This window comes from Cibotium barometz, chromosome 12 (assembly GCF_041138505.1).
Source record: "Cibotium barometz isolate CiBa-2024 chromosome 12, ASM4113850v1, whole genome shotgun sequence".
Lineage (NCBI taxonomy): Eukaryota > Viridiplantae > Streptophyta > Polypodiopsida > Cyatheales > Cibotiaceae > Cibotium > Cibotium barometz.
Window position 1 is genome coordinate 16,851,238 of NC_141057.1, and position 13,509 is coordinate 16,864,746.

The following is a 13,509-nucleotide window of genomic DNA, read 5'->3' on the forward strand; positions in this document are numbered from 1 at the left end:
AACAATCTTAGTTTTTTTTTCTTGGTAATAAATGACCTTTCTAACATGTACTTTGAAAGTAAATTCAATTATAATACTTATCTTCCTTGTTTTCCATCATATATTGTATCAACATGGTCCCTTTTTTCTTGATGAACACGGGTCACTTGCCTTCTGAAGCACACAAGGAATGGAGCATTCCCACTACCTCACAAAAGCAATGTTTTTTAAGAACAACAAGTAGCATAGCAGTAGAACAAGGAGGAGCAACACCCTCCATGACATGTTCACTTGGATTTTTAGAAGCTTGGTGGGAGAAAACACATATAATCACATAAAACAAAAGCACCCCCTTACATTCTGTGGTTAGAAAGGTCATAAGCACATAAAGAAGTTCAGCATGGGTAGCCTCACATGCACGAGAAAAGCAACAACAATGGTTTTGCAACACGTTGTCAGCATGGCAAGATGAGGTTACCATTAAATTCTTAGGGTTTTTAATAGGATCACTTATAAAGTCGTTACTTATAAATAATTTTCACTATTTATTTTATTCATTGTATAGCTAGGACAAAGCAATCTGTATGTCCTAATCCATATTTCCTATTATCTCTACACCCACACATACTATGTTGAAAAAAGCTATGGTGAAGTGTGCTCGCTCACAAAGAAAGCATTAGCTCAAAGTGTGACCATGAGCAACCCATGTTCTACTTGTCAAGACAAGCTTTCTCCTAAGCCTCATCTCAGCATGCTAAACCCCTCTACAACTATCATCGATCTATCCCATAAACCTAGCACCTCTCAATCTTAACTCCATCAAGGCATGTTTAGATTTGATTCAAGACATAATTGATGAAGGGAATCCCTAATTAATCACCAATATGCTCTTTTGGGAGATTATCCTAGGTTTTCACAACTATGCTCTCAAGTTTATGGGATTATCCTAGGCTTTCACGGTTATAATCGTGTTTGTACCATAAGATGACAACCACTTCTTAGTTATAATGACACGGAACCCTTTTGAACTTCTTGAAGAAATAATTAAAAACTCATAGAATATATCAAAAATTAAAACAAAGACTTGAATTAAATTGAAATCAAATAACATAGCATAACACAAGGCAAGAGAAATAGAATAATATCACCATCAAGACAAGATTGGGTGCAATCTCTCCACCCCATGCCGTGTAGCTCCCTTCCATGACATGAGTATTTAGAGAATTTTGATTCATTAAAATATTCCAAGGAGCTAAGAATAGATGAGCGTACCAATTAGGCTTGCTTTTCCCACTTTTGGGGTATTGCTTTACATATTTTCAACCATATCAAAATCCCTAAGGTTTGTACAACCTTTGCCTAAATATAATTGCTAATGGGCCTTGTTACATAAAATAACTTTGTGTACATTTGCACACATATTAATCTTGTACTCACTTGCACATTCCATTAAGCTGAATCCTGCACAAATTACATTAAACATATTTTTGTACGATTATTAATTCATCAAAAATATGATAAAATATATACCTGTATAACAGTCCTCCTGTTTGAGGAAGCAACTATTCTCAGTTGTGTAAGAAAAATGTCGAGAGAATAAGATTATTGATGTCATAACCTACAAGGTAAACTCAGAGATCCGAACATAGCTCAGAGGTACAAAGGCACGGCTTAGAGGTTCTTATGGACATGGAATACCAACAAGAAAAAATCGTGCAACACCAAAATTGGTGATCATCACACTGATAAAAAATAATATGCAAAAAAGTCTAATACATTATTCACAAAAGAAAAATGATCATGATCTTCACACCACCGCTCAATCCACCAGCCATACGATACCTCAATCGGTACCCTCGTATAGTGCGACACAACAATCGATACCCTCGCACATCTCATGCAGTGCGACACCTCAATCGATACCCTCATACTTCTCGTTGCTATACTCACACACTGTGCATGTTAGTTAAATAATTAATTGAACACGTCAATTAATCTTGTCATCATCTTGAGATATAGACAACCCATAAATATTCAAATAACAGCCACACACATGTTTGCCAGGCGTAAGTACCCCAGGAATCACCCCTCCATAGGAACCAACTGAAACAAATAGTGGAGGCTCACAAGCATGCCATATACGGGCATCCTCGATATATAATTACATAAATGCATGAGAGGATGGCTTCATGATTGGTGTGGAAGACTAGATCTACACATAATTACATGAGAGGATGGCTTTATGATTGGTGTGGAAGACTAGATCTATACATAATGTATATGCAATGAACCAATCAAATGAATGTATGTAAGACGAGTCTAAGTGTCCCATACCACATAGGCACGTTGCATATACACACATAGGATGGTAAAAGATAGAAGACATAAATGTATCTGGAGTAAGTATATGAAACCAATCTGATGTCCCATACCACCAGATTAATTCCATACATCACTTCCTTCAGAATAGAAGTTTGAGGTGGAGTGGTCAGTTCCCTCTGAAACTTAAATTCCGACACAAATTTTCTCAATCTAGAAATTTTATTTAAGTTACTGAACTTGAACTAATCTTAATGTTGAATCTTTGGTTTATTAATTAGGTTCTTAAGTTGGAAAGATATTATAGAAATACTTATTTAAAAAAAGGCAGTAAATATATACATATATATGTAACTTTCATCGTTGCAATAATCTGTCAAAAAGAATATTAACACTCGAAAGAGATGTGAGTCGTTATTACTTCTATGGATAGGATATATAAAGTTATTAAACAAAATCTCATAAGAAACTTAACATCATAAGAATAAAAGTTAAACTGGTTGAGGATATAAGGATAGGAAAATGCTAAGCTTGAGTTGGAAAGGTTGTTTGAGGGGGTATGAGATTATAAATGAAGAATGGATAAATTTGATAAAATATGAAGAATGACTAGTAATGATTCTAAACATTTTGATTAAGTGAACAAGTCTAGATGATAAAAGATTAATTTACATTTATAGTTAAAATAGACTTAAATAATAAACATAAAACTGAAGTGTAAGAGAGTCGTACCTTTTATATATATATCCAATTGCAATGATGTTTTGGAAGGTCTTCGAATCACTGTTTGCAAGTGTCAGATAGCTTTGTTGGGAGTGGTGGAATCATTCTGAAAGAGAAATATTATTGCACATGCTACATGGTACCAATCAATTTAAAAGTAGTTCCAAGATTCATATATCTTGAATTAATTATTGTCAATTGTAAGCACATAATGCAAGTAATGAATGGGTATATGATGTTGGGGAAGCACATCTATATGGTAAAGTGTTAGATAAACAAATGTAGATATGACTGATGCAATTAATAATCACATATAAGAAAAATTACCTCAAGGTGTGATGAGTTGAGAATAAAACAATAAAAGTGGTGTTCAAATATCACAACAATAAAAATTTGAAAACTCTTAAGGTTTCGCACATTGTTGTAGTAGATATCCTGAAAATATTATAATCTCACACGAAAAGCTTGTTTGTGTATATGTTGTAAAGAATGTGTCTAATGCCTCAAAATTTCAGCAACATCTAGAGGTGAGGATCCCTTAATGGCTTTCTCATTACTTCTTGGGAAACTCTCTTCATTGGCCTCAAGTACACTAACAACCACATCTGAACCTCCATTTGATAGAGCATGGCAAAAGAAGAACATATTAGAGAGTTCATGAAAATCCCAATTCCCATTTTGCAAGATTAAAAAGGGGGGCATGGTGAATCCTTTTAATATTTTCTCAAAACTCCCTCATGTGACATATCATTGGAAAGCTCTTGAAGAGTAGGTTATAAATCCACATTCTCCAACAACTTTGGAATTGGTATGCTCAATCAAGATACACCAAAAATTAGATTGAAAATTAAATTCCCAAAGTAATGGGATGTTCCTAAACTCCCTAATATGGTATTAAAGCCATTATTAAGTTCTATTGAATTTATCTGGTCAATCCTGAGGCTAGCAGGGGCTTCTTCCGTTGTTACAGGAAGATAACTCATTTGAAGAAGCACTGGAGCTTCTGTCAGTATGAGATCTTCAATAGGTCTAGATGCTAACTTCTCATGATATCTGACTAATAAGTAACTCTCCCAGAGATGAGATGCTCTGTTCACGGACAGTGACTTATGCTCTTCAAGATAACTTTCAGAACCATTTCGCCACTCTCTAATCAGACGACCCTCTCTCTCTCTGATTTCTGGGTTCCTAAAGTTTGTCTAACTCTTGGTGCAAGTACGCTCTATACGCTCTATACTCTGTAATCTAGAGATTTTGCCGAAAATCTCTAGATTGTCCTGCATCAAAGATAGGCCAAACCCCACCCCAGCGAAATCCTTGCCAGACTCGGCGGGGCCACGAAGAGCGATAAGCAGGTCGAAGTGAAGGAGGTTTTCACCCATGCGTGGATTGGAATGCCCTGATCATCCAATCCCAGGAGAAGGCAATTGGTGTACAGTGCGGCTTGTCGTTGGGGAGGAGAAAAATATTCCCACCGAATTGGAGAGCTGCCGCCGTCGCCATGCCCAGGGAATGGTGGAGGGAAATAGAAATAGAAATAGAAATAGAAATATATATAATTTTAAGCTTGAAAGAAATTAGAGCTCAGCACTCAAATGAGGAGAAGAAAAGAAGCCAAAAAGTAATAATGTATTCTTCTTCAATTTAAATTGAAAAACTACCAAATTAAATTGAAAATTTACCAAAATCACCTGTGCCTTTGTCTCTTTCACCTCTTTGTCCACAAGTCTTTGACCGCTTCAAGAAGATTAAATTAAACCAAAGCTCTAATACCACTGACACATGACCCTTTTGAACTTTTTGAAGAAATAATTAAAAACTCATAAAATATATCAAAAATTAAAACAAAGACTTGAATTAAATTGAAATCAAATAAAATAGCATAACACAAGGCAAGAGAAATAGAATAACATCACCATCAAGACAAGATTGGGTGCAATCTCTCCCCCCCATGCCCTGTAGCTCCCTTCCACGACATGAGTATTTAGAGAATTTTTATTCATTAAAATATTCCAAGGATCTAAGAATAGATGAGCGTACCAATTGGGCTTGCTTTTCCCACTTTTGGGGTATTGCTTTACATATTTTTAACCATATCAGAATCCCTGAGGTTTGTATATATAAAAAACGTTACCCAAATATAATTACTAATGGGCCTTGTTACATAAAATAACTTTGTGTACATTTACACATATATTAATCTTGTGCTCACTTGCACATTCCATTAAGCTGAATCCTGCACAAATTAAATTAAACATATTTTTATACGATTATTAATTCATCAAAAATATGATACAATATATACCTATAACATATAACCCCATTTGTACCACAAGATGATAAAACCACTTCTTGCACTCCTTCTCTCTCTAAATTCTGGGGGCTATTGATGATGGTGGTTAAGATTTACAGCTAGATTCTCTTTTTGTAGTGAACTCTTCTTTCATGTGAGAACTTAATCATAGGTTTAAATTATACCTATCCATGTCGGAGCTAGTTTATGTTATGTTGTATGTATTTATTTATTTTATATTATGAGTATCGATTAAAAAGCCATATACACTATTTAAGTTAGTAAATAAAAGAAAAAAAAATTGTATATTTGTGAAATATGCAAGAGTAAACAATAACGTTCTTGTAACAACCTATGAGGATGTCTATTATTTTATTTTGGGATAATTTATTTTGGATGCACCTTTTATTTATATCATCTACCATGATTAATGTGTTTAATCAAGCTGTGTGCACTAACTAATATTATTTTGGATGAAGGTAATGATTGAGTGGAATATTTTGTATTAATCTTCACAGGTGGAACATGTGTTGGATGAAGGTAATGATTGAGTGAAATATTTTGTGTTAATCTTCACAGGTGGAACATGTGTTGGAACACTATGGAATATTTTGGAAGACATGTGAACACCTTTTATAGTTTCATATTTAGGCATCAATATTTTTGTAAGGCTAGGGTCTCATACCTTTGTACGTACCAAATAGTATTTTATACTTTTGGTAGGCCTAAGACTTTATATTAATGCTTGCTATATTTTTATAGAGCTTGCGCGCTCATAAACTCAAAAGCACTTGTGCTTTATTTTTGGAAGTGCTTTTTCTAATACATATAAGTATGGGGAATGGTAGAAGGGCCACACTCATCCCAAAGGAGATTCAATCCACTCTTGTATCGATGGTGACCCCTACTCTATTCTCCATCTCTCTCTCTTATTTATGTAATTTGGTTTATTAAGGTTTATGCTCTTAATTTGTGCAAATATATGTTATGCTCTAATTTTTGTGTTGAGAAATTAGAATTCCTTCTCCAAGGGTCTTAAAGGTCTATCCAATGGTATTAGAGCTTTACAGACCACTCAAGGAGAAGGGTTTTTGAAGAGAAATTCAAAAATCAAGGTTTACGTAATTTACTTGGTGCAAAGAAGGCCAAAGGTTTGATTGTTGGGAATTATTAAAGCTTCAACGAATCAAAGGAGAATTATTTATCATGGGAAAAAGAAAGGCCTGCAAAAAGCAGCAGAGAGGTACAAGTGCTTGGACAAAGAGAGGAGTTCACCAAAAATCCAAAGAGTAAAGAGAAGAAGATAATAAAATCCATTGGGCAAAGGTGGCATGGTTTATGGAAATTTTATGGGCCATCGGATGAAGAATAAGATCAAGGGCTAGAATTTAATGTCACCTTTTTCAAAAACCACTTTCCACCTTCCTAAAACCACTTTCCATCTTCTTAAAACCACTTTCCATCTTATCACTCTCTTCTTGAAAAAGCACCTTTCTTCAATCCTTCACCAATTGGTAATCCAACTATATGGATTGTTTTAGTAAGGACGAAGATTATCGCTCTATTCTCAATTTCACAGAAACTTCATCATTAAACTTTTCTATATTCAAGGGCTTATAATCGCTCACCATTGTTCTTTTTTTCAAAAAATAATAAAATAAAAATTTTCCCTCTATGCTAACGCACCCCGGCTGTCTTTCACTGGCTACCAATTCCCTTTATTCAATTTCTCTCTTCTCATTTTTTGCCACAGCCCATCGGCCACCTTCATTCTTTCTCTCCTCGCCTTGCGCCAAATTGCCATTGCCTCTTTGTTTTCTTTTTGGGCTATTCATTGAGCACTGCAGTGACTAGCAACAAGCTTTAGTCTTAAATCTTTGTTTATTAAAAGCTTTAAGCTTTTATATTAAAGCTTTTGTTACAAAGCTTTAAGATTTTGTTTCAAAGTTTAAGCTTTTGATTCAAAGCTTTTATATCAAAGCTTTAAGCTTTAAAAACTTGGTACAAAAAGCTTTATATTAAAAGCTTATAACTAAAAGCCCTCATCAAAAGTTTATACTTCCACCTTTTTAAAAGGTGCAATCTTCTACTTCCTCTCACACACCTTACTACCAGAAGAAGAAGAAGTTTCTAGCAATTAACAACATTGGGAAGAGAAAATCAGTCTTTGGACACTGGCCCCTCTATAGCATCCAACTCACTTAAAACATCTAGCCCAAGGCACATAGAAGCCCTACAACTATCCTCTGAATCTATGATAACACAATCGAACACCTTACCCTCTTCAGCCTAAATCAGGTGACCCTCTTGAATATCCTCTTAGGCTAGATCTAACTCTAAATAGCTCTGATCTTCAACCTTATCTCCTCAGCATACCTTCTCTGATAACATACTGACCTAATCTGACCCAAGCTAACTCTCATCTAACCACTGTCTACCTATAATCTGATTCAGCTAGCCGCTCTGCTGACATCTATCAGATTCTTATCCTCCAGACCCTTAGATCCTACTCTCTAGAACCCTGCTGGACATGTCCAACTAACCTCTCCTTCCTCCTACCTTATCAGGCATGATTGAACTGATTAAGCTAACTTAGCTAATTCAAATCTCCTCACCGTTGTGTCCTCTGACACACATAGACCTTCAAACACCTCAAATCTTACCTAGATTCAACACTATAGTCACTTACCTCACTCCATCTGACCTTTAGTTGAAGACTAACCGATTCCTCTAGTTCAGCTCCTGGACTGGCTCAGATCTCTACACTTCTATAGCCTCTGGGACTCATAAACATCCAAACACTCTAGACCTCACAAAGATTTAGCTTAACAAACCCCAAATTAACAACTACTGACTCACAGCCACTAAGATACCATCCACAACACTATTTGACTGACCCAGACTATCCTCTGACTATCAGACTAAACCCAAAGTAGCTTCCTCTCAGCCCAAAAAGACTAGTTCCAGCCCTCTACACACTCAGTTGATTGATTTTGATACTCAACTGACCCTGTTAGACACTGAAGACTTTGAGTTGATGCTATCTGACTCAGACCTAACTCAATAGACTTCATATCTTCACTCATAAGTATTTTTTCTTAACAATCTCAATCAAAATAACACAAACAAACCACCATAGCACAAAAACTCATCAATTCACTCAAAGGACTCAAACTCCAACTCAACTCCAAGCACTTTGTCTACTGCAATTAGATGAAATCAAATCAGTCTTAATAACCCTAAGACTCTAGGCTCAAACAAGAGTATACAAACACAAAAACAAAGAGAACCTCCATAGTTTCAAAGGACCTTGATGGACTCTACATGTACCTCTACAAATCTTCTTTTTCAAACACAAAACTGCAGCTGAGACAAGTCTCAGGTTGCACCAAGTTCCAACAGAGATGCCATCAGAGTTACTAGGCTTGCCTCTGCAACCTATAGTTGTCTCTTTGATTCTCAAGCACTCCCTCTGCTCTAGTCTAGCTCAAACCTACTCACACTATTTTTCCTCTTCAAAAGGAGAACACTCGATCTCCTCTTCTCTTCCCCTTCTCTTGCCTTCTACTCACTCATTTACCCCTAAAAAACCCTTTCATTCCACCAACCAAAAGTGATGTTGTTACACAGGACCAATGTACATGGAGATTTGAATATTCCACAAATATAATAATAAAGCAAATAAACTATAAACACCATAGCATAACTCAAGAGCACAAAAATCAGAGAATACAAGATTAGGTGCAATCTTCCCCCTCGACGTGTGTGGGTCCACTCCCACACATGGTATTTAAATCATATTTTATAAATTTAGTCCTTGGAGCCATAAATAGCATAGCTTTTCCAAAATTGAGCTTTTACAAAATCAAACCATAGTCTAATGCTTTTAAAGTATCTCATCAAAAATAAACCTTGCCCAACATATGTAAAATGGGCCAAACCATAAAAAATTAATTATTTTGCACACATATGTATGGCTAGATAATTCCATCCAATGTCCACCTTCATTGTCCCAAATTTATGATTTATACTCAAAAACACTCCACAACTCACAAAAATAATAACGACAAGTGGTAAACATTATCTAGATTCACTCTCAATTATTCACTTCTATGTGAAACATAATTAATTAGATTTAGTCCCACATTGGATTCACTCACAATGTCTTCACACACGTTGCACGTGTCACAGAGTTGATCGGATTCACTCTCAATCAAACTCACACCACACATCTCACATGTGTTACCATTGATCAAATTCACTCACAATCAACTTAGCTTGGGCATGTCTCACATGTGTTACCGTTGTGATCGGATTCACTCACAATCAACTTAGCTTCTTGGACAACAAGATATTCTTTTCACTTGTTGGGTCACCCAACAATTAATAAATTAATTACCGTAACATCCCTCTTGCTTGGGTTGCAATTGACCTCAATTGCATATTTAATTTTAGCAAGTGAAAAGAGTTAGGATAGAGTATCCATTATAGATAGAATCTCTCTTAACACTTAATTCACAAACAACCTGTTAATTTTTCTTGGTATTATGATGAAGATAATTATAACAAATTAAATTAATTTTATGTATACTAAAATCTATGGGCTCAATGTGAAATGAAAATAAGTGACATATATCCTTCGGTGATCAATCGAAAAACATATGTGCATCATTGTTAGTTTATTGAGGTCTTAATAGTGAATGGTCTAATATGTATTTTCTTCCACATTTAGAAAGTACATATCAGTCATTGAAACTATTATGAATTGATGAATAATTTGAATTTATCTAAGCACTATTTTGGACTATTTATGAAATCAACAAACATATCGTAAAAGAATTTTTCCCCTCTTGCCTGGCAAAAAGGTTACCTATGGACTCTAAATTTCTTTTCAATGTATAAGAATGAGTTTTAGGCTTACCTAGCTAGTCGTAGAAGTTATGATTTAGAGTGCCCTTTTGATTTGATTAGTCGTCGTTGTCTTCGTCTTTAATCACGTTCACGGCCGCACCTCGATTCTTTGTTTTCTCTGGGCACTCGTATGCATAATTTCCTTCTTTGTCACATATGTAGCATGTAATTGCACGAGGCTTTTAGTCTCCATTATTCTTCTTCTTTGTTGGTTCAATGTTCTTTCCATTCACTTGTGCACCATTGTCCGCTGCTTCACTTTTACGTTGAAATTTCTCGTTCGCAAAATTCCAGTTGAAAGATTTTTGTCCTTGTTTGTCCTTTGTTAGTTAAAATCATTTATCTCATGGTTAGATTATTTGGATTGTTGCTCCTTGATGATGTATTGTCATTTGAAAACCTTAATTTAATTTGCAAAAAGCAAATCTTGACAAAACGATGAAACATTGTTGACTTTATAGATTTTGATGTTAAGCCTTGGATAAAGCCTTGAAAATCTACTCTTGATTGTACCCCTTGATGTTTGATTTTAAAGAAGCAAAATGTTAGTTTTAAAAAATCAATCTTGGATAAAGCTTTTGAAATCTTCAATTTAAAAAAAAAATCTTAACAAAATCTTTGATATTATCTTTTTTTACTTGTAGTCCTTGATGCTGAATTTATGCTTGAACCTCTTATTTAGTCTTTGCTTTAAAAAAAAAAAACTTGCTTTACTATAAAAGCTTTGAAACAAAGCTTTAAGGCTAAGACTTGAAGCTTTAAATAATAAAGTGCACAACCAGAGCATCAACACACAGCCACAAGGGGGTGATAGGCGGTTTTGGTGCAAAAAGAGGAGGGAAGACAAAAAAAGAGATAGCCAGAAGCTTCAGTGCACAAGGGAAAGCACACAATTATATATATATATATATAAGTTTGTTAACCTTATGAAGACTAGCACACACAGCAAAAAGAGAGAATTGATTGCACCATGGATAATATATACTAGTACTCAACCCGCACATTGTTGTGATATGTAAAAGGCATTAAGAAGCGAAATGCAAGAATGGAAGCTGGAATAAAAAGGGTCAATCGGAATACAAAAGGTCAATCGAATACAAAGAGTCAATGAGAATACAAAGGGTCAATCGAGGATTTCTTTTTTCTCTCATCTCCTTGTGCGTTGGTTGTCCATGGTTAATATGTAATAGATATATACTAGTATTGCACCCGTGCGTTGCTGCAGCCGACCAAGGTTCCAGAAAAGAACTATTCCCTCTCTACAACCATCTCTCTCTCTCTCTCACACACACACACACACACATGCCCTCTCCCTCTCTCTGTCACGTACACACACTCTCAAATGTTGAAACTCTCTCTCTCTCTCTCTCTCTCTCTCTCTCACATGCACACACATATACACACCTGCTCTCTCTCTCTCTCTCTCTCTCTCTCTCTCTCACACACACACACACACACACACATGCACACATACTCTCTCTCTTCTTACACTCTCCCACACATAGAAGCGCTCTCTCTCTCTCTCTCTCTCTCTCTCTCTCTCTCTCTCTCTCACGCACACATACACATATGTAAATATATAGTATATACAATATTATGTTTTAGATACATAAACCTATACATAGACACATATAATTATAAATATATACATGTATTTAAAAATATAAATACAAACATCGACATAATTTAATTAATTTTGATTAAATTTTAATGTACGGAGATGGGTGATAAGTTGTGGTCACTTTTAAATATATAGATAGATATATCATACACACATCTAAACACACACACACACACAAACATATATATATATATATATACACACATACATATATATATATATATATATATATATATACATATGTATATATGTATATATAAATGTAAATAAAAACACACACACACACACACATGTATACACACATATACATATATGTTTTCTATTTAATTTGTATTTTATTAAAAGATACTTTTTATTCTCTATCTCTCACTCTCTTTCTCTCTCTTTTCACCCTCCCTCATTACATCTCTCTCTCTCTCTCTCTCTCTCTCTCTCTCTCTCTCTCTCTCTCTCTCTCTCTCTCTCTAGGTTTGCCCCATCTCACTCTCTCTCTCTCTCTCTCTCTCTCGCACATTCTACACATAGATGCAGATGTACGCACATGCATGCATATACTCTCTCTCTCTCTCTCTCTCACACACACACACACATGTACACACCGCACATACACTAATCTAAACGCACACTCTCTCCTCCCACACAAACTATCTCCTACGTAGAAATTATATGTCGTCTCTCTCTCTCTCTCTCTCTCTCTCTCTCTCTCTCACACACACACACACACACACACATGTACACACCGCACATACACTAATGAAAACACACACTATCTCCTCCCACACAAACTATCTCCTACATAGAAATTCTGAGCCTCTCTCTCTCTCTTTCTCATGCACACACGTGTACACACTCTCTCTCTCTCTCTCTCTTCACGCACACTCTCTTACATAGAAACTCTCTCTCTCTCTCTCTCTCTCTCTCTCACACACACACACACACACACACGCACACACACACACACACTCTCTGTCTCTCTCTTCATGCACACTCTCACATAGAAACTCTCTCTCTCTCTCTCTCTCTCTCTCTCTCTCTCTCTCTCACACACACACACACACACACACACTTAAATAGATTTACACACATATATATAATTTTAATTTTAGATTAAATTTTAATGGTAGAGATGAGTGGTGAGGTGTGCTCACTCTCAAATAAATGCATCTTACATGTAATCTCTCTCTCTCTCTCTCACACACACACACACACACACACACACACATGCACATGCACACTATTTATATATACATGCTTACATACCTATAGATATACATACATACATAATATATATAAGTGTGTGTATCTATAGGTATGTAAGCATGTATACAAAGATTTCATTGAAAGATGTGAGATGAGATCTTCTTAGATTCAAATTCAAAATTGCATTGGAAGATGTGAGATTTGGCTCCTCCTCACGCTTGCAGGAGGAGTGGTTATTTTGAAATAGTCCCACCTCCTTTGCCCACGTGGAGGGAGGTGGGGTTGTGGTTAATCCTGTATAGATAGGTGAAAATGTATAAAACATATAGGTGTAGATATAAATAAAAATTCATTTAGCCAATTATTATATTAGGGTTTTCATACCTAATGTCCATGGTTAAGATATAAAACCCTAATGGCCTAATGCTTGCTTATAAATTTGAACACTCAAAAACCCTAATGG